This window comes from Bombina bombina, chromosome 1 (genome assembly GCF_027579735.1).
Source record: "Bombina bombina isolate aBomBom1 chromosome 1, aBomBom1.pri, whole genome shotgun sequence".
Taxonomy (NCBI): domain Eukaryota; kingdom Metazoa; phylum Chordata; class Amphibia; order Anura; family Bombinatoridae; genus Bombina; species Bombina bombina.
The window spans coordinates 1,383,469,738-1,383,494,609 of NC_069499.1; the positions used below are offsets into that span (position 1 = coordinate 1,383,469,738).

The 24,872-nt window shown below is 35.8% G+C and overlaps 1 protein-coding gene across 1 annotated transcript in view; it reads right to left on the minus strand.

The window, feature by feature from the left end:
* B4GALT3 (beta-1,4-galactosyltransferase 3) overlaps positions 1–24,872 on the minus strand; it is a 79,036-nt gene that overhangs the window by 46,635 nt on the left and 7,529 nt on the right. The window lies entirely within an intron of this gene.

Sequence of the window (24,872 nt, forward strand, 5' to 3'; positions counted from 1 at the left end):
TTCCTGCTTCTGTAGTCTAATACGTAAGAGCGGTCCCACCCGCTGTATACGTATGGAGCTGTGCTCGCTCTCGTGCAGATTATTTTTTTGCACATGCGCAATAGCACCCTCTCTGCTTGTAACTTTGTTTGATCATAGACAAATTGTTTTGCACGCGGCTATCATGAATGCGCATCTACACACAAGGAGGAAATTCTCTGATAGCCGCATGCGCACTTCAACACGGGGGCGTAGATAGACCAGATAGAGACGCCACTGGGGGACCAATGAATTCGATCTAGCGGTATTCATCACCGCACATTAAAAAATAAAAAAAATCATGCAGGGGGAGGAACGGGGAACAAGTTTAGCGGCCTGAAAAGGTACAAAATGATGATTTATAAGACATTTTTTTTAAAAAAATTATGAATAAAAGTTAAGTTATTTTTTAAAGTATTTTCATGACACACACAGCGATTCGGTATACTTCACTTTCACTTTAAGACTGTGCACATGTCTTTGGCACTCTATGGTAGCAGTAGTACTTGCAACACTGTAAAACATTCCTACATACATTGTTGCAAATATTGCTGCAATAGATAGATAAAGAAATGTACATACTATTGATGTCCTATTCTGGCAGACAGCTGCCAGTACCTAAGATGACCACCAGTAGTAAGAGGGGAGAGGGTTAAAGAGCTGTTTGAGGGGGATAAGAGTAGTGGGAGGTTTGAGGAGTGATCACTACGCTGTGAGCACAATAATATTAATAATAATAATAATAATAATAATAATAATAATAATTAGAAAAAAAACTAAACTGCATACTAGCAGATCTTCTGCCAGTACCCAAGATTGTGGTAACCAGTGAGGGGTAGCGAGAGCTGTTTGGGAGGGATCAGGGAGTTTCACGTCAGGTGCACAGCTGCAATTAGCGGTATTCTAATTGACAATAAACAATGGTAAAGCCATGCATGTCTGTTATTTCTGAACAAAGGGGATCCCAGAGAAGATTTTATAACCATTTGTCATATAACTGCAGTAGTTGTGTGTATATAATTTCAATGAGAAACCCAAAGTATGCTGAAAAGTTAACAATTTTTTTTTACATGATCGTATCTGACGGCCAAAGAGTGGCATCAAATATACCAAAAACAGGACTAGATCAATCCTTTGGGTTGCCTACTTTAAATATATATATATAAGAAATTAAAAGTTCAAAAGCTCTATTACTGTTTAATCAAAGTGATAGCAAAAATTCTAAAAATTCTCTGGTACTTTGGGCAAGTTCAATAGTGTCAGATATTGAAGCTCTGCCTCTTCATAGTGGGTGCCGCCATCTTGGAGCTCAAGTATTCTCATGGCCTGTGACAAAAGCAGTGTGCATTTACATATCAATAAGGGTTTTCAACGTTTTATTCTTCAGGTTAGGGTGCAGGGCAGGAGCTTTACATTTTTGCAGTGGCTGCATTGCTAAATAGTATTGCTAGGTGGTTTTTTTTAAATATAATTTGTGTAAAAAATGCAAATAAGTAAAGCTCACATTATGTATCATGCACAGTAACCCCAAGCAAATGATACAGCTGTAAAAGAGTGGCCATTATTACTGTGCACTGCATCTTTCACAGTATGTATGAATACCTGAGCTCCAAGATGGCAGCACCCAGTGTAAAGAGGCGGAGCTTTAGTATCTGGCACCTTTAAGATATTAAAACAGGAGAACCGATTTGTAAAGAGCTGCAGGAATAGGATGAAATGCAATAACGTACTGAGTAGTTACCATTCTATTGTAGTTGTGCACAGTAGTTTTATGTCTGTGTGACCCAGGGACGTGCACTCATAGGTGGCAGTGCCTACCCTGCCATATGTGGCCAAAGCTTAATTAAATTTTAATTAAAAAAATATATATATATTTCCCCCCCATGTAATGCTATGGAGAGGCAGGTACAGGAATGCTTCTCTCCATTGCAGTACATGGGTCAAAGGAAAAGATGTGCTGCAGCGCCACCTGTGTTTTGTCAATATATTAGCAGCAACAATTGGGACCAATAGGAGGCACCCCTCTTGATGCCTCCTAGCAAGTGAAGGATATATAGATTAATCAGAAGGAGGATGCAGTGAGCAGGGTCGTGTGACACAACTGGAAGCTGAGGTAACCTAAGAACAGATGACACCAAGAAGAGCAAAGTAGTATTCTACATCTCTTGTGATTCACAAATTGTGTTCAGATATAGCTCATTAAAAGGGGGGGGGCAGTAAGTGAGCATAACCCAATACTGACAGGAAGTCAAAGGGTCAATTCAAATTTAAATCCATAATTTAAAACCCAGAGTCTGAAGTTAAGTGTGCAGTGTCCACATTATTTAAATTAAAGTTTTTGACATTGAATATTGCTAAGCCTCCCTTTTTCATGGTTATTTGATTTAATTAGGTACAAACTCCATATATGTTATGTCTGTTCGGTCAGAGGATGCAGTATCTATTTTTATTTTTCTCTGTGTCTCCATTTATTTAAAGACTGCTGTTAACTTGTAATTCACAAATCAATTGAAAGCTGTTGCATTGCGTTTTTAATATGTGCTGCTTTTATACAAGTTTATATTAATAAAAAGGAGATAATGAGTCATTTAAAAAATATATGTAATTATTACAGTTAAATGTTTTTAGAAACAATGCCACTGTAAAGTAACTGGTTAAACACATAGTCAAAGGGAGACATTTAAAATTAAATTTTCATGATTGAGGTAGAGCATGCTATTTTAATAGACTTTTCTAGTTATTTATATTTTGAGAATTAGCATCAACTGTTACTGGCCCCATGTCAGCAAATCAAATTAGTTTTTGAAAGGAACATGAAAGTCATAATTACATTTCCATAATTCAGATAGAAATTGCACAAAAAAATAAAACTTTCTATTTTACTTTTATTATGTACTTCATTCGTTTGGTATCCTTTGTTGAAGAGCATGCCTAAGTGGGATGTGCACATGCGTTTCTTGAACACCATATTGCAGCAGCTGTGTTGGCAGTATTGATAGCTTGTCCTTTGTGTAAAACTTGTATGGTAAATTATTTCTATTTTTACAATACAGTAGTGAGTAGAGAAGAGATTGTGGATCATTCTAATTGCTTAGTAACTGGCACTGTGCTACAGAATTGTGTGAGTGTGTATGTGAGCAGAGTGTGTGTGGGTGTCAGTGAGCAGAGTATGTGTGCTTTATTCTCCAGGTAATCAATATATTTCCGATGAGCTGGTGCTTTAGTGCAGTGTTTCTCAACAATGGTCCTCAAGTACCCCCCAACAGGCCAGGTTTTCATTATAGCTGAATCAGTGCACAGGTGAAGTAATCAGCTGATCAGTAACTCAGTGGTAACCAACTTGCTCTCACCCATCATCTGATTATGTCACCTGTGCACTGGTTCCGCTATCATTTAAACCTGCCCTGTTGGGGGTACTTGCGGCCCTCTGTACATGTGTTTCTCCGGCGTATTATATCTAGTGCCTCACCAGCCTCTGACCTCACTGCACGTCACTGTGAACCCACCTACTAACTGTGCCCAGTTACCTACAGGTTGGCCAGTATTTTTGTGGGAAACAGCTGGCAACCCTAATTATTAAAACAATTTTTAAAGCATACTTTGATTATGATTTTTGTAACGTCTTAAAAATAAATCTTTGTTGGAATTTTCATAATGTTAAAACGCATACAAATACAACAAGAAAAAGATCTAATGTGTTAGAGCATTTGTTTATTGCTCTGTTGCTTGCATATAACTTTCAGGTCGATCTTGCTGATATTTTTGGCTGATAATTATTTTCAGCTTTTTTTGATAGCGTCAGCTTATTTTTTGAGTGATCACAATCTTCTGCTGTTAAATCCCCTTAGGAGCAAAAACTTTATTTTTTATACTGATAATGAAAACAAAAAACATGTCTTCTTCACTATATTGACATATGAAATGCAAACAAATAATGACTAATACAATGGTTTTTTTTGCAGGGGACTGGAAACAGCTTGTGATTTTTGTATAAACTTGCAGTAGTTATGCATAATGAAACAATGTTGCAATATAATTTCATTATTTCCTCCTTTTCATGTAAGCTCTGAAAATTGAGCAATTTTTAATTCTCAGAACATGAAATGCAACCTACTGACTTCTCAAGGATAACTCTATAGATAGGCTAACCTATCTTTCCTCAATTGCATTTAGCTGATAACTGCAAAATAATGTACTTTATACTTACAGTACATTATGTATTGTTGTCTGTGGACTAAAGCTCAGATTGTCTCCCCCAAATAAGGCAAATGGGTAGAGTTTAAAGGGACATTCAACACTGCCCACAACATTAATCTATGTTGAAAAACTATAAATAAAGATCAAGCTGCAACGTGCCCCCTTTCTCTTACTTCCTGCCTTCACTGTTGAATCGTCTACGATAACTTCAAAATTGGTGTCCTAACATGGCTTTCTAACTCCCCCCACCGTGACGTATTCAGCTTCTTTTTCAAACCAGCAGCCAATGATAGCCCATTCCTCGGACTGAAATCCAAGCGTGTTCACGGCCGTACACTAGGAACAGTAAAAGCGGAACCATAATAAGCAAAGTTGTTTCCGTTCCGCTTATATTACGCATAGTACTCCAATTTCGTTCTATTAGGTAAAATCCGATCCGATATGCAGCGTCGCCCGCAAATGCCGGCGACGCTGAATTTTGCGCTGGTTTGGTATCCTATATACGGCGTAACCTAGAAGTTACGCCCGTATATTTCTGCCGTCGCCCGTAGTTTTTTGGGCCATAGGCAGGTATACCAAACCCGCGCAGTTTGGTATCCAATATACAGCGTAAGGACTTACGTGGCGAAAAAGGAGAAATCTTACTCCATTTTCACCTTGCCACAAAAAGCAGCCGTAGTAAGCCTTACGCTGTCTATTGGAGCCCCGTAACTCCCTAAACTACCTGCCAAATAAACCTAACACCTAACGCATGCGCAATGTCTATCTACCTGTCAACCGCGATCTGCTAAATAAAATAACACCTAACGCATGCGCAATGTCTATCTACCTGTCAACCGCGATCCTCCGCCGCAATCCCTAATAAAATATTTAACCCCTAAACCGCCGCCCCCTACATTAACTACCCCCTAATGTGATCCCCCTACACCGTCGCCAACTATATTAAACTACCCTCTAAAGTGAACCCCTTACACCGCCGCCATCTACCTTACCTACCCCCTAAAGTGAGCTCCTACCCCGCCGCCATCTATTTTAAAATTATTAACCCCTAATTTAATCCCCCTACCCTGCCGCCACCTATATTAAATTATTTAACCCCTAAAATACTAAACTATCCCTACCACTAAACCTAAGTCTAACCCTACAAATAGCCCTGAAAAGGGCTTTTTGTGTGGCATTACCCCAAAGTAAACTGCTCTTTTGCCAGCCCTTAAAAAGGGCTTTTTGCGGGGCATGCCCCAAAGAAAACTGATCTTTTACCAGCCCTTAAAAAGGCTTTTGGCGGGGCTTTGTCACAAAGTAAACTGCTCTTTTGCCTACAATCTAAATCCCCCTAAACCGCTGCCACCTATAATAAATGTATTAACCCCTAATCTAATCCCCCTACACCGCCTCCAGCTATATTAAACACATTAACCCCTAATCTAATCCCCCTACACCGCCGCGAGTTATATTAACTATATTAACCCTAATTATATTAGGGTTAATATAGTTAATATCGTTATTATATTATATATATATTAAGTATAATAACCCTATCTAACTCTAACATCCCTAACTACATTTAATACAATTAAATAAACTAAACTAAATTACAAAAAATAAAAAATAGATTACAAGATTTTTAAGCTAATTACACCTATTCTAAGCCCCCTAATAAAATAATAAAGCCACCCAAAATAAAAAAAAATTCCCTACCCTATTCTAAATTTAAAAAGTTCAAAGCTCTTTTACCTTACCAGCCCTTAAAAGGGCTTTTTGCGGGGCATGCCCCAAAGAAAACTGCTCTTTTGCCTGAAAAAAAAACACAATACCACCCCCAACATTACAACCCACCACCCACATACCCCTAATCTAACCCAAACCCCCTTAAATAAACCTAACACTACCCCCCTGAAGATCTCCCTACCTTGTCTTCACCCAACCGAGCCGAACTCCTCATCCGATCCGGGCGATGTCTTTATCCAAGCGGCAGCAAAGTCTTCTTCCATCCGGCGGCATCTTCCATCTAGCGGCATCTTCCATCAAGCGGCATCTTCAATCTTCGCTCCGCCTACGCGGAGCATCCATCCCGGCCGACGACTGAACGACGAATGAGATACCTTTAAATCGGCCGGGATGGATGCTCCGCGTCGGAGGAGCGAAGATTGAAGATGCCGCTTGATGGAAGATGCCGCTTGATGGAAGATGCCGCCTGATGGAAGATGACTTTGCTGCCGCTTGGATAAAGACATCGCCCGGATCGGATGAGGAGTTTGGCCCGGTTGGGTGAAGACAAGGTAGGGAGATCTTCAGGGGGGTAGTGTTAGGTTTATTTAAGGGGGGTTTGGGTTAGATTAGGGGTATGTGGGTGGTGGGTTGTAATGTTGGGGGGTGGTATTGTGGGGGGGTTTTCAGGCAAAAGAGCAGTTTTCTTTGGGGCATGCCCCGCAAAAAGCCCTTTTAAGGGCTGGTAAGGTAAAAGAGCTTTGAACTTTTTAAATTTAGAATAGGGTAGGGAATTTTTTTTATTTTGGGTGGCTTTATTATTTTATTAGGGGGCTTAGAATAGATGTAATTAGCTTAAAAATCTTGTAATCTTTTTTTTATTTTTTGTAATTTAGTTTAGTTTATTTAATTGTATTTTAGTTTAGATATTTGTAGTTTAATTTATTGATAGTGTAGGTGTATTTGTAACTTAGGTTAGGATTTATTTTACAGGTAAATTGGTAATTATTTTAACTGGGTAGCTATTATATAGTTATTAACTATTTAATAGCTATTGTACCTAGTTAAAATAAATACCAAGTTACCTGTAAAATAAATATAAACCCTAAAATAGCTACAATGTAATTATTAATTACATTGTAGCTATCTTAGTGTTTATTTTATAGGTAAGTATTTAGATTTAAATAGGAATATTTTCATTAATAATATTAATATTAGATTTATTTTAATAAGAGTTTAGTTAGGGATGTTAGAGTTAGATAGAGTTATTATACTTTATATATATATATATATATATATATATATATATATATATATATATATATATATATATATATATATATATATATATATATATATATATATATATATATATATATTTTATATAATATAATAACGATATTAACTATATTATCCCTAATATAATTAGGGTTAATATAGTTAATATATATAATATAATAATTATATTAACTATATTAACCCTAATATAATTAGGGTTAATATAGTTAATATAGCTGGCAGCGGTGTATGGGGATTAGATTAGGGGTTAATGTGTTTAATATAGCTGGCGGCGGTGTAGGGGGATTAGATTAGGGGTTAATACATTTATTATAGGTGGCAGCGGTGTAGGGGGATTTAGATTGTAGGCAAAAGAGCAGTTTACTTTGTGACAAAACCCCGCCAAAAGCCCTTTTAAGGGCTGGTAAAAGAGCAGTTTTCTTTGGGGCATGCCCCGCAAAAAGCCCTTTTAAGGGCTGGCAAAAGAGCAGTTTTCTTTGGAGCATGCCACGCAAAAAGCCCTTTTCAGGGCTATTTGTAGGGTTAGACTTAGGTTTAGTGGTAGGGATAGTTTAGTATTTTAGGGGTTAAATAATTTAATATAGGTGGCGGCGGGGTAGGGGGAATAAATTAGGGGTTAATAATTTTAAAATAGATGGCGGCGGGGTAGGAGCTCACTTTAGGGGGTAGGTAAGGTAGATGGTGGCGGTGTAAGGGGCTCACTTTAGGGTGTATTTTAATATAGTTGGCGACGGTGTAGGGGGATCACATTAGGGGGTAGTAAATGTAGGGGGCGGCGGTTTAGGGGTTAAATATTTTATTAGGGATTGCGGCGGAGGATCGCGGTTGACAGGTAGATAGACATTGCGCATGCGTTAGGTTTATTTGGCAGGTAGTTTAGGGAGTTACGGGGCTCCAATAGACAGCATAAGGCTTACTACGGCTGCTTTTTGTGGCGAGGTGAAAATGGAGTAAGATTTCTCCATTTTCGCCACGTAAGTCCTTACGCTGTATATTGGATACCAAACTGCGGGGGTTTGGTATACCTGCCTATGGCCCGAAAAACTACGGGCGACGGCAGAAATATACGGGCGTAACTTCTAGGTTACGCCGTATATAGGATACCAAACCAGCGCAAAATTCAGCGTCGCCGGCATTTGCGGGCGACGCTGCATATCGGATCGGGTTTTACCTAATAGAACGAAATAGAGTACTATGCGTAATATAAGTGGAACGGAAACAAATTGGCTTATTATGGTTCCGCTTTTACTGTTCCTAGTGTATCGCGCATGCGCTAACGGCTGTGAACGCGCTTTGCATTGAAGTAGAGATGGGATATCACTGGCAGCTAGTTTGAAGAAGAAGCTCTATACGTCACGGTGGGGGGAGTTAAGCAGCCATATTAGGACACCAATTTTGAAGTTATCGTAGACGATTCAACAGTGAAGGCAGGAAGTAAGAGAAAGGGGGCACGTTGCAGCTTGATCTTTATTTATAGTTTTTCAACATAGATTAATGTTGTGGGCAGTGTTGAATGTCCCTTTAACTATTATGATATATTATTCTATAGCAAGATATCAGAAAGGTCTCTTAATTACACAACGTTTACTGTCCCTTTAAGCAATTACATTAACAGGTATGTTGTATAGTGTGTAATGGCATATGTGCAATTAAAGTATGTTGTAAAGTAATGCAGCATAACTGCAAAAAGCTGACATCAAAATATCACCTAAACATTTCTTTGTAAAAAGGGAAGATATTTTACCTCAAAATGTCTTCAGCTCACCAGAGTAAGTGTTCAGTGAACAGTTAGAGCTGCAAGTTGAAAAAAACAAAACAAAATAACAATAGCCAATCAGCATCAGCAGTGCTAAGGTCTTGCATTGCTTTGCTGTGATCTCATGAGATTTCACAGTAAACTACTTTAAACTGAATAGGAAAATAACATGACTGTGCCTGCACATGCCAGATGCACACTCCCTTGCACGTCCTGGGACTAGCATTCTTTAAAGTGGGGTGTGAATACTTAGGACATTTTGCGGTAAATATCTTCCTTTTTTACATTGAGAGATGTTCAGTTGATATTTTCTAGTCAGCTTTTTACAGCTATGCTGCATCACTTTCAAATGCTTCAACATTAGGGTGTCATACCTCAGACACAGGGTTCCGTTCTAGACCATTGTAATATCGCAATAAAGTGAGTCACTCATTTCTTGGTTTCCCAGTGCATATAAAAGTTATGTTTACATGTGTGCAATATAGGCTAACCATATTGCCGCTTTAAAAAGGGACACATATGAAAAATACATATGTCAGGGCTGTTTAAAGAAATGGTTTTGTATAAGAACCCTCACATGTGTATTTTTCATATGTGTTCCTTCTTAAAGCGGCAATATGGTCAGCCTAGTGCAATAGTATTATGTACATACCTTAATTTAAACAATTACTAAAATTAGCTAAAGATAGCTAAAAAAAAATGCTAACCATCATCTCAGCCTTTCGCGAGTCATAATCTTTTTTGCTGGTGGTGGTGGTGTTGTATATAACATATACATACACATACATATATACCGTGTTTTCTCAGGACCTTTTAAATGGGCACACCACCTGGCCGATTTTACTGATAACCAGACTAAAATTTTAGGCAATAACTAAAATTAGTTAATATTAAAAATGTTAATTATTTATTGTACAAATTATCATTAAATAAGTGTCTGTTAATATATGCAATTATTTTATTTTTTTGCTGTGAATAGCAGAAAATATTATTAAAATAGTAGAAAGTATTACACTGTCCCCACCAGGCTACTTTAAAATGAGGTGTCTTTTTGTTTGTTTTTTTTACAAATTGAAGGTTTGTGGTAATCCTGAGCCTATTAGCACCATTTTTCCAACATATATACAGACAACATGTATACACCACAACCATACACAACTCACAAAAGCATAGGGGTTTACTTTGTAGGTTTTTAGAATCAGAGAAATGTAAAAAAAAAAAAAAAAAAAGAACACACACATTTGGCAAACATGTTTTCTAGTTGTTTCAAATTGTATTCTCTATCTGAACTATGATAGAAATATTTTGTGTTTTCATTTCCCTCTAACTTCATCCTATATGGCTACAGGTAATTTCAGTGTGTTTTGCAGACTTTGCAGTGTGTTTTGCAGCCTTTATCAACTGCTTTAAGGTGTGAAATTTGATAAGTGAAAAATGGCTCCGGAAATGTTATTCACAAATTGGATTGTGAACACCTGAAACAGGAATATCACAGGGTAACTGTAGGTGATTTTCTTGATTAATTGATAAGGTTATTAATGCTGAGAAACAATGGAAAATGACTCATTGTTACAGCACTAAACAAATGCTTATTTGTTTCATGCCAAAAATGATCAAACAATAGACTGTGATAGACTTCTGTGCGTTTAACCCCTGAAAAGGTCAGCAAATGAACTATTGGAACCTAGCTGAACACATCTGATGAGCCAACAACAAGAGGCATACAGGTGTAGATAGTAAATGTGATAATAGAAGTACATTGTAAAAAGTCTCTTAAAAGGGCATGCGTTATCCAACTCTCATACATCCCTTTAATTACTTTGTGCTAAAACCTGTGGGGGGTTTTCAGCAATAGATTTAAAAGGGACATTGTACACTAGATTTTTCTTTGCATACATTTTTTGTAGATGATCCATTTATATAGTCCATCTGGGAGTGTTTTTGTAACAATGTATAGTTTTGCTTATTATTTTTACTAACATTGTGCTGATTTTCATTTTCCTAACGAAGCGCCCAAGTATCAGATGTAGACCATGGTCTACAGGACTCCTGCTGCACCTGTTTGTCTAAAGGGTCTTTTCATATGCAGGGGAGGGGGGAGTGTCATGATTTCCCAGCCCCTTTCAGTAAGTGTCCCAGCCTAATCTCATCAACAGTGCTAAACTGGGAGCTTCTAAGTCAATTTTTTAAAAGGTTTTATACTGTTTTTTTAGGTCAGTATCTGTGCATATTCTTCTTTATAGTATTGTCTATTACATAAAGTTTTTTTAAAATTAGTGTACACTGTCCCTTTAATACAATGTCCTTTGCAAACTAAAATCTGCTCCCCTATAGAAAAAGCTCAGAAGTATGAAGACGGAATGGATTTTAAACATTGAGGGCGTATGTACATTTCACAAAGGCATGAATTCCTTTGGCTTCTAGATGACACTTGAGATATTGTTTTGGCAAAAGAGTAACATAAATCAAATTCTCAGCTTACCGCTTAAAGGGACATAAACTATATGCATAGTATATATCCCCATTTAAGCACCCTGCACACAAACGTATTCAAAACATAAATTAAAATTGAATTTAGGGACATAAAACAAAAAACTGAATACATATAAATAAAAGCATTTTTACAGCAGACATATATTAGCAAAATATGTTCTAGTAAAGGTTTTCACTGTTTCAGCAATAGTCTTTACTGTACATGGAGCAAGTGTATACAGTATATGCCCATTGCACCTTTAAAGGGGCAGTTAAGTAAAAAAATAAAACTCATGATTCAGATAGAACATGCAATTTTAAACAACTTTCCAATATACTTCTATTATCTCATTAGATATTAGCTTCATTCTCTTGGTATTCTTTGTTGAAAAGCATACCTAGGTAGGCTCAGGAGCCGCAATGCTCCACTGAGAGCTAGCTTCTGAGTTGTGGTTGCATATATATGCTTCTTGTCATTGGTTCACCTGATGTGTTCTGCTAGCTCACATTAGTGCATTGCTGATCTTTCAACAAAGCATACCAAGAGAATGAAGCAAATTTGATAAAAAATAAATTGGAAAGTTGTTTAAAATTGTATGCTCTATCTAAATCATGAAGGTTTAATTTTGACTTTACTATCCCTTTCATTTTGACTTTACTATCCCTTTAAATTTTAAACACCATACAGTCTGCTACCACAGAAGAATAAATAAGTAATAAAGTTAATAAAATGCACATATTTTGATTGAGTGTGAGTTTTATCATGCTGTGCAGTTCATCTCAGAGGAAATATGATTTGGTTGACTAAACCGATTACTGCAACTGTTTTATGTCCCTTTAAAGTCTACGTAACAGGACTCCCCCTCAATCACTGCACAGTTCAGCATTTGAATATTTTATGGTTTGTTGTATATCTGTTCACTACTCATCAAAAGAGATAGATAAAGGGGAAACCTAGTTTTCAACCTGGCCATTACTTTATAGAAACTCAATAGTGGATTTGGAAAGACCACAATTTTCAGAGTTAAATTACAGGAAAATGAGATAAAATAAAAACAATTTTGCTGCACATAGTGAAACATTTTATATAATAATCTTAAACAATCAGCTTCAAGATTGGTACCTTATGTGTGCTTCTTTGCCAACAATGGAGAATAGTATTATAACTGGTGTACTGTACAAATATCATACATATAACTGGTGTACAAACATCATACATATAACTGGTGTACAGTACAAACATCATACATACAACTGGTGTGGTGTACAAACATCATACATACAACTGGTGTGGTGTACAAACATCATACATATAACTGGTGTGGTGTACAAACATCATACATATAACTGGTGTACAAACATCATACATATAACTGGTGTACAGTACAAACATCATACATATAACTGGTGTACAAACATCATACATATAACTGGTGTACAAATATCATACATATAACTGGTGTACAAACATCATACATATAACTGGTGTACAGTACAAACATACATATAACTGGTGTACAAACATCATACATATAACTGGTGTACAAACATCATACATATAACTGGTGTACAAACATCATACATATAACTGGTGTACAGTACAAACATACATATAACTGGTGTACAAACATCATACATATAACTGGTGTACAAATATCATACATATAACTGGTGTACAAACATCATACATATAACTGGTGTACAAACATCATACATATAACTGGTGTACAAACGTCATACATATAACTGGTGTACAAACGTCATACATATAACTGGTGTACAAACGTCATACATATAACTGGTGTACAAACATACATAAAACTGGTGTACAGTACAAACATCATACATATAACTGGTGTACAAACGTCATACATATAACTGGTGTACAAACGTCATACATATAACTGGTGTACAAACGTCATACATATAACTGGTGTACAAACATACATAAAACTGGTGTACAGTACAAACGTCATACATAAAACTGGTGTACAAACATCATACATAAAACTGGTGTACAGTACAAACATCATACATATAACTGGTGTACAGTACAAACATCATACATATAACTGGTGTACAGTACAAACATCATACATATAACTGGTGTACAAACATCATACATATAACTGGTGTACAAATATCATACATATAACTGGTGTACAGTACAAACATCATACATATAACTGGTGTACAAACATCATACATATAACTGGTGTACAAATATCATACATATAACTGGTGTACAAACATCATACATATAACTGGTGTACAGTACAAACTAGGGTTGCACCGATACCATTTTTTTAAGACCGAGTACAAGTACCGATACTTTTTTTCAAATACTCACCGATACCAATTTCTGATACTTTTTTATGTCATGACAGTTTACCTAGCACATTACAGAGTAATTATTTAAAGGGCCATAATACCCAAATGTTTAAACACTTGAAAGTGATGCAGCATAGCTGTAAAAAGCTGACTAGAAAATATCACCTGAACATCTCTATGTAAAAAAGAAAGATATTTTACCTCAAAAGTTCCTCAGTAGCCACCTCCCATTGTAAAGGATTTCTAAGCAGCATTTTAGTGTGTCTGTCCTGGGACAGCTGAAAGGATGAGCCTCGTGAACTCTCATATTATTTCACCAATCAGGTAAAGGAAGCTTACTATGAAATCTCATGAGAGTTAAGTCAAATCTCATGAGATCACAGTAAGAGTTCATGACCTCAGCACTGCTGATGCTGATTGGCTGCTGTTCATTTCTTCTTCTTTTTTTTTTTTTTTTTACCTGCAGCTGGGAGCAGGTGAAGTATAACTTTTTACACAGAACTTACTCTGCTGAGCTGAGGAAATTGTGAGGTAAAATGTCTTCCTTTTTTACATAGAGATGCTGTGGTGATATTTTCCTGTCAGCTTTTTACAGTTATACTGCATCAGTTTCAAGTGATTTAGCATATGAGTATTATGTCCCTTTAAGATCACTTCTTTATAATTATGAACTGTATCTCAAAAGACATTTTGAAATAATAAAACAGTTTTATGTGTTTGTTGTCACAAACTTTACAGAACATGTTTATAAATAAAAATATTACAATAACATGTTAATAATAACAACAATAAACAACAGCTGCAGCAGCTAGGGCTGGAAAACTACAATTTAAAGGGGGGATTACTGGATGCAATTGGGTTGTAGGGTGCCTATATAACTCATCAATCTAACATTTGTACTTAATACAAAGTAATATAATTTAATTCTGAAAATAATATTGAGGAAGGAGTATCCCAGTAATCCCCTTTGAGAAAAATTGGGCATTTGCATTCTACTGACTCAACAGAAAATAGGGCTGGTCTTCATATGTTTCCAGGGCTGCTTTTTATTCCCAGTCCAGCCCTGGCTAAGGTTGTTCCTCAGAGTACAGTATGTTTTGAGCATAATTGTGCAAGAGGAGAACTAGCAGTATAACAGGCAATCTAGCAATTAGAGTATTTTTTCAAAAGATAGTGGAAAGTTCTTATTAAGGAACAGAAGCATCTCTGCATGTTCAGCTATAAGTTTGCTTCTGCTAACAACAAGGACGTTTGACGCTAAGCTGAACAGACTTTCACTTTTCACACTACTGCATGGGTTAGAAAGATATTTTTGGGCCATTAAATCTCAGTTTATTAACTGCCCAGTACTTCAGGGGTTTGTCTGAATGACTGCTCTGATGTACAATAATACAAATAACAGCAATTTGCATTGGCAAAACAATTTTTAGTTAAGTCTCCACTGCAGCTTAAAAGGAAATGGGAACATGCAGTTTGAAAAATGCCACAAGATGACGTATGGGTAGGAATTGGAGGTATCGGTTTAAGTATCGGTGCATTTGCACGAGTACAAGTACTCATGCAAATACTTGGTATCGGCACCGATACTAGTATCGGTATTGGTGCAACCTTAGTACAAACGTCATACATATAACTGGTGTACAAACATCATACATATAACTGGTGTACAAACATCATACATATAACTGGTGTACAGTACAAACATACATATAACTGGTGTACAAACGTCATACATATAACTGGTGTACAAACGTCATACATATAACTGGTGTACAAACATCATACATATAACTGGTGTACAGTACAAATATCATACATATAACTGGTGTACAAACGTCATACATATAACTGGTGTACAAACATCATACATATAACTGGTGTACAGTACAAACATCATACATATAACTGGTGTACAGTACAAATATCATACATATAACTGGTGTACAGTACAAATATCATACATATAACTGGTGTACAGTACAAACATCATACATATAACTGGTGTACAAACATCATACATATAACTGGTGTACAAACGTCATACATATAACTGGTGTACAGTACAAACATACATATAACTGGTGTACAAACGTCATACATATAACTGGTGTACAAACATCATACATATAACTTGTGTACTGTACAAACGTCATACATATAACTGGTGTACAAACGTCATACATATAACTGGTGTACAAACGTCATACATATAACTGGTGTACAAACATCATACATATAACTGGTGTGCAAACGTCATACATATAACTGGTGTACAGTACAAACATCATACATATAACTGGTGTACAGTACAAACATCATACATATAACTGGTGTACAAACGTCATACATATAACTGGTGTACAAACATCATACATATAACTGGTGTACAAACGTCATACATATAACTGGTGTACAAACGTCATACATATAACTGGTGTACAAACGTCATACATATAACTGGTGTACAAACGTCATACATATAACTGGTGTACAAACGTCATACATATAACTGGTGTACAAACATCATACATATAACTGGTGTACAAACGTCATACATATAACTGGTGTACAAACATCATACATATAACTGGTGTACAGTACAAATATCATACATATAACTGGTGTACAGTACAAACATCATACATATAACTGGTGTACAGTACAAACATCATACATATAACTGGTGTACAAACATCATACATATAACTGGTGTACAAACATCATACATATAACTGGTGTACAAACGTCATACATATAACTGGTGTACAGTACAAACATACATATAACTGGTGTACAAACGTCATACATATAACTGGTGTACAAACATCATACATATAACTTGTGTACTGTACAAACGTCATACATATAACTGGTGTACAAACGTCATACATATAACTGGTGTACAAACGTCATACATATAACTGGTGTACAAACGTCATACATATAACTGGTGTACAAACGTCATACATATAACTGGTGTACAAACGTCATACATATAACTGGTGTACAAACGTCATACATATAACTGGTGTACAAACATCATACATATAACTGGTGTACAAACATCATACATATAACTGGTGTACAAACGTCATACATATAACTGGTGTACAAACGTCATACATAAAACTGGTGTACAAACGTCATACATAAAACTGGTGTACAAACGTCATACATAAAACTGGTGTACAGTACAAACATACATAAAACTGGTGTACAGTACAAACATCATACATATAACTGGTGTACAGTACAAACATCATACATATAACTGGTGTACAAACATCATACATATAACTGGTGTACAAACATCATACATATAACTGGTGTACAAACATCATACATATAACTGGTGTACAAATATACTACACAAGATTCAGTGTGCATAGGGTGTGGCACACCAATCAGAGTTTTAGAATATTCTGAAATCAGCACCTTGTGCTGGCTTTCGTGCCAAAAACAATATGCCTAAACATATATATATATATATATATATATATATATATATATATATATATATATATATATATATATATATATATATAGTGCGCTAATCCAGTATAAAGACCTTGTACTTATATGATGTCTGGAATGTTTTTTTCTACAGAAATGTTTTAAAAAAAAAAAAAAAATCAACATTTCCTCATTTAGAGGAGACAATCCAGACTTGACTGTGCAGGTGGCAAGGCTAGCCAGAGTCATGTTGTTAGTATAAAGTGCAATGTTTTGCAGTTTTTCTCCATTAACCCCTTCAGGACAGTCCCATCTGTCCAAGTTCCGATCGTAAAAAAAAAAGGAAAATAAAGCACATTATCGTCACTGTGATCATGTGCTTCAAAAACGTCACTAATTGGCTCCTGGGGAACTGCCTGCGTTGCTAGATACGTCCCTCAGTCGAATCAGCCGCAGTTTGTTTTCAGAATGGAGCAAGACGCTGCAAAAGTTAGGATGTTCCATGCCGTCCTAAAAGATGTTTAAGCCCAGCGCTTTTAGGACAGCATGGAACGTCTTAACAGCGTCAAGTGGATGAAGCCAATTAGGGAAAGATGTACGTTAGCCTTGAGAAGTCTGCACTGTGTTTTGTCAGCTCTGAAAATGATAAAAATTTCAGAGCTAAATTACATGAAAAGAGGGAAAAATAAAAAATGAAAGTATATTGCAAAGTTGTTTCACTATATATAACTAAACTATTTATTTTAAAATATAAAGGTCTCTTGTTCCTTTAATGTTGGTGAAATTTGAATTTGACACATGCATTGTGAGCTATATGGATTCTCTTGATATATTTTTGAGACAGATCTCATTGTTTTTTTTTACTTGTAATGCATTATAGAAATATTTATATTACTACATGTGAGGAAGGTCAGCTAAAGAAATTAACTTGATTATACAATTTCTACCTTTGAAAATATTGGCAAGTAATTAAAACCCTTTACACAGATTGCCGTAGATCTACATCATGCAGTGCCAGTGGGGGGTATGGGAGGGAAGGTGGAAAGTTAGTGGGCAGTCCAGCGCGGGAGGTGGGGAATGAAGGGGTCTGACCCTACACTACAGCCAAATAGTGGCATGAAATATACAAAAATTGGCTTAGATCAATACCTTTGGTTGTCTAATATATATATATATATATATATATATATATATATATATATATATATATATATATATATATATATATATATATATATATATATATATATATATATATATATATATATATATATGAGAATTTAGTAATATACCAAATGAGTTCTCATTGCATCACTGTAGACACAGATAGAGACCTTAAAATAATAAAAAGCAATTTATTATTATCGGTTATTTGTAGAGCGCCAACAGATTCCGCAGCGCTAATTAAAACAAATAGATATGTTTGGTCTTATCAGAGGGTGCCAATGGACAAATTTTGAGATTTTTTTTTTCTACAGTTAGAAAGCTACAGGATTTTGTGGAATGTGATCTTTTTATGTATTAATTATTTAAATAAACACCTAGTTGAAAGTGTTCTCTCTCTCTCTCCATATATAGTTTTAAGAAGTAAATAAAAAAAAACAAAGTCTTTATTTCTGTTTAAACAAAAAGACATAGCAAAAAAACCTAAAAATTCTGTACTACTTTGGCCAAGCTTTTCTCTGAAATTCCCGGTAGTGAAGAGGTTAAATAACAAAAAGTGAGGTAACTGATAATTTTCTATCACACATACCTTTACTTTATTTTACTATTATTCTGAGTGCATTTATTGTTTTCAAGCTGGGGTATTTATGACAGGAGGCCAATTAAGCATAGTTTGTTTTCCTAAAACTATAATTATAGGCTACACCATTGTTACATATAGTAAGTAGTTTTTGTTGCCTGACTTTGTATATGCTTATTGGAGTATGTGGGTGTCAGAGACCGAAGTGAGTGGGTTGTTACATTAGTTGTCAATGGAGATGGCTCTTTTTGTTTATATAGCCAAAACCAAACGGACGCCATTGCCATTTTAAGTTTGCATTTCTGTCAGCATTGCAGCTCCATCTGTCTTTTTTTGTAAAGTCTAAATGTACATATTTTCCTTTTGTGATATGTAAAATTATGTCTTTTGAGGAAAGGCTCAATATATATGTAATTTAAAATTACATTAAAAACGTCATGCTTTTGTTCTCTCCCAAGAGAGGCTAAAAAGCAAGCTCTGTAACCTAAGCTTTCAAAATGCAGGAAATCAAATAACTAGTTTTATTTAATTTGCAGCATTTTAAAAAGCCTATGCTATAGAATTTGCTTTTAGAATGAAAATTTAAACTTTAAGCAAAATACAATGCACCAATCTTCATTAAATTTGGCAAATTAATAGATTTTATTAGTAATCTAGTAGGTGCTTTTTCTGGTTGGTGAAAAAAAGAAGGAAAAAAAAAAGCACAAAGTGCTTTTCTTTCATGATTTGGATAGAGCATGCAATTTTAAACAACTTTCAAATTTACTTCTGTTATCTATTCTGCATCATTCTCTTGAGATCCTTTGCTTAAAAGCATATCTAGGCTCAGTAGCTGCTTATTGGTGGCTGCACATAGATGCCTCATGTGACTGGCTCACCCATGTGCATTGCTATTTCTTCAGCAAAGGATATCTAAAGAATGAAGCAAATTAGATAATAGAATTAAAAGGAAATTTATGCTTACCTGATAAATTAATTTATTTTACGATATACCGAGGCAAATCCAAAACTGTGGAATTCAATATGATTTGTACCTGCTCCTTATCACAGACATGAGTTGTGAGTTCAGCACCATTATGTAGAGCCAATACTATGGGGTCGATTTATTAAAGGCTTTGCAAGCTTTTCGACCCCCTACAACTGCAGGTTTACACAAGAGAACCTGCAGTCTGCATTTAACAAGAAGCGGTCATCAGAGGTGGCGAATTTCAATCTCCCCAATCTTGTCCAACCGGGGAGATTGACAGCGCGTGACTGGCTGTGCGTGGGCATTGAAAGCGAGTGCAAAATAGCGCTTGTGTGCAATGCTGAATTCTGCCAGTAGAATTCAGCCCACCAACGGTGAGCTGCGGCGGACAGGGGCGCGTATGTACGCCCCTCTCCGCCGCAGATTGACAAATCGACCCCTATGTTCCAACTGATTACTTAAAAAATTCAAGCTTTATTAGAACATTAAGAACAGCAAAGAGATATAAAAAAAAAAAAGAGACGTAAAAAAAATGAATGAGATGATCAGTCTAACGCGTTTCGGCTAGCTGTTGCCATAATCATAGACTATACCAGGTGTACATTCATTAGTCTTTATATACGTCATTAATCACATATTAAGTTTAAACAGCTGTTTAAATTGCTAACATGTATGGAACTATGATGCTATGGTATACTGTGGAAAGCAGTTAGTTAATACAATATCAAGCTATTTTTTGCAAAACTTATTGCAGATGTGTTTGGAAAAAGTAGTACAATATGTATCTCACATACAAATAATCACCTTATTATATAAACAAAACATAAAAGATCTTATGCATAAACTATCCTGTCATAAATGTTTTAAATTTCACGATTTCCTATTAAATAAAAAAAAAAAAATATATATATATATATATATATATATATATATACACACACACATATACATACACATGCTGTTAAACAATGATGAACTGAATAGATTTATTTATACCTAATCCTATGTAATATTTAATAATATGAGTCTATACATGACTAAAGAAAAATAGAGCAACCCTTGTGTCTCTTCTTAGTTAATAACGCTAGGTTATTTATAGTACATGTATTATGTTCACAATTAGAGATTTCAATTACACATTGATGGAAACTAAATTTAAATCCATGATAAAAAGGGGGTACATATTAGATAGCCTTAAACTACTTCTAGCTGATATTGAAACTGAAAAGACATATTGACCATGTGGATGGAGAAAACTAATGCAGGAATATTGTGTATAAAAATCGTATATTACAAAAGCAATGATTGTGACAAGGGATAGGGAGGCATATATTATTTCATAGAATTAGGGATATATTTGTAAAACAGCATTTTCTAGATGCTATATAATTTGGTGCAAATATAAAGAAATTGCTTAGATAGAAATATTTATTCCCAAAAATGTATAAGGTCAAACTCCGAATTAAATCCCTCAGGGATCTGAGTTCTGAGTTTGAATATCCAATAGACTTCTTGTCTTCCCAAAATCTGGGATCTATTTCCTCCTCTTATAGGGGTTTTTATAGCTTCAATTATATACCAACTAAAGAATTTAACTGATTGATCATGGACCTCTATAAAAGGTCTACTTAGTTCTGCGCAGGGGACTTTATTTCTAATATCCCCTAAATGGTCTCTAATACGGGTTCTCACATCACGAGTGGTGAGTCCTACGTATTGACATTTACATAATTTGCATTCTCCCAGATATATAACATAGGGAGAGCTGTAGTTTAGACAACCCTGTATGTTAAAAGTTTCTCCTGTCACATGCAAAGTAAATGTATTTGTCACGTTATGGTATTCACATACTTTACAATGATTGCTACCACATTTAAAGCTGCCATTATGTTGGAGCCATGAACTGGGATTAGTATGTATTTGTGTATTTATTAGCATGCTAGGAGAAAGGGTATTAGCTAGAGTGTTATTTTTAGTGTAGACAAATCTACATCCATCTCCAATCATTTCTTTCAAAGTTTCATCTCCATAAAGAATAGGGAGATATTTTTTCACAATGCCACAGATGTCATTGTATTGGTTAGAATACTTAGTGATGAATGTCGGTCTGTCATCTGTTTTTTTTTCTCTTTTTTATTTTGCAAAAGATCTTCGCTCTTATATTTATCCACTTCATTTTTTTATTTAGAGCCTCCTTTTTATGAAACCTCTAGCTGTAAGACGATCAACTAATTCAGTACTTTCTTTGACATAAAAAAATGATGTCTTTTTTTATATCTCTTTGCTGTTTTTAATGTTCTAATAAAGCTTGAATTTTTGATTTACCTCTTGGGACAACCGCAAATATTTTTTTCATATTCACTACTAAGGGCTGTGAGGAAGGAGCCCGGTGCTTTATGTCCCAGAGGTTTATGGTAGAGCCTATATTCTGCCTTGGAGCCGTAAGTGGATCTGTCCGCTAAGGGGATAGGAAGACCGGAGAAGCTGACGTCACGTCCGGTTAGAAAGTCCCGCACTCGCAAAACAATCAAACCAAGGGAGACGAGAGTCTGACGGTCGCGCCTGACAGTGTGGCCATCCTATCTACGTTGAGGTTTGCCCACCTGGGAGGAAGCAGGAGTCTTCAGCTTGTATTGACAAGAGAACCCGGAGAAGGGATCATAAAAATTTGCGTTAAGTACGGGTGAAGCCCGAGACGTGACCGCCGAGTCAATATACCTGATGTTTGTTGGTGACCACCGAGTCAGTGTACAAGTTGATGATGTATTGATGTCTCTGCTGTCTCCACCTTTATCGATCCTGTGAGGCCCCTCATATATATTCATCATATACAGCGTGATACCTTTGTGTATGTATGTATGTATGTATGTATGTATGTATGTATGTATGTATATATATATATATATATATATATATATATATTTATATTAACTGATTACTTCTCAATGCATTCAATAAATTCCACTGTCAAGGACACTAGCATCACAAAAACATCAAAACCACTCGCTATCTCACTCCCTGTGCATCCCAGTCTGTGCCACACCTTGTCTCTCCCCTCCAATGCAGTCCCACCCCTCATTATTACATTTTAGCAATGCCACTGCTCATTAAAATGGTCCACTCTAACATACACAAAAAAAAAGATTTTGGAAAGTAAAAGAAAAATGAAAACTAAACATTAGACAATCTGACCAGCTTTGAAATAGCAAGACACAATGCTCAGGTTTCATTTGTGGATTGTGCTGTTTGCACATTGAGGGTCCACTCCAGTGGCAAGTGCTATTGATTATAGGTTTGTATAATCAAAATTAAAAAAAACATAACAGCTTAAAGGGATAGTAAAGTCCAAATTAAAACTTTCATGATTCAGATAGGGCATGTCATTTTAAACAACTTTCCAATTTACTTTTATTATCAAATTAATAAACCTAGGTAAGCTCATATGCTTTGCTAATTTCTAAGCCCCTGAAGGCCAGTTTTTCACAGCTAAAGGGTGTTAGTTCATGTTTTTCATATAAATAACATTGTGCTCACGCACATGAAGTTATTTAACGTCTTAAGGAGAAATGACAGAATTTTTCCGTCATAAAACAATTGAGCAAACTGAAAGCTGTGTCCTTAAAGGGTTAAGAGTCAGCACTAATTGTCTAAAATGCAAGTCTGTAAAAAGATCTGAGATAAGGAGGCAGTCTGCAGAAGCTTAGATACAAGGTAATTAGAGGTAAAAAGAGTTGGTTATGCAAAACTGGGGAATGGCAAATAAAAGGGATTATCTAACTTTATAAACAAAAACAAATTTGGTGTTTACTATCCCTTTAAACTGCTCTCACATTAAATGTTTTACAGGGACATTAGAATTAAATTTTACTGCAATGCTGTCAGTGTGTGTGTGTGTGTGTGTATCTATACATACTAGGAACTATGTGTAGAGAACTACAGACATTCTAAGACTACACAGAGAACTGCATACATACGGAGGTCTTTGAAAACTACATACTAGTGCTGCACGATTAATTGCATGATGTGATTAATTGCGATTTTAAATCGCGGGAGTATGCAATTTTTTTTATATCAAAACGTGTTCTGTTTGTGATCTCAGTAGCAGCTGATCAATCTATGTCTAAAAGCAGAGCCCATGCAGGAGAATGATGAGGAGGGAAAGTCACTTACTTATATTTCCCCTAGGGACGTCTGCAGTCTGAAACTTAGGGTATGTACTATGGCTGCACGATTAATCGTATGATGCGATTAATTGCGATTTTAAATCGTTGCAGTGTGCAATTTATTTTATTACACAAAAAATCCTCAATGCAGTACAGTCAGCCACATGGGGGGATTTTTTTTTTTTTTAATCAAAAAAAAAAAAATTTGCATACTCCCACAATTTAAAATCGTGGCGATTTAAAATCGCGATTAATCGCATCATGCAATTAATCGTGCAGCCCTACTACATACATACATACCAATATCTGTGTGTGTAGGACTGTATGCATACTAGGGACCATATGGTAGAGAACTACATACATACTAAGGTCTTTGAAGACTACATACATACCAATATCTGTGTGTGTAGGACTGTATGCATACTAGGGACCATATGGTAGAGAACTACATACATACTGAGGTCTTTGAAGACTACATACATACCAGTATCTGTGTGTGTAGGACTGTATGCATACTAGGGACCATATGGTAGAGAACTACATACATACTGAGGCTTTGAAGACTACATACATACCAGTATCTGTGTGTAGGACTGTATGCATACTAGGGACCATATGGTAGAGAACTACATACATACTGAGGTCTTTGAAGACTACATACATACCAGTATCTGTGTGTAGGACTGTATGCATACTAGGGACCATATGGTAGAGAACTACATACATACTGAGGTCTTTGAAGACTACATACATACCAGTATCTGT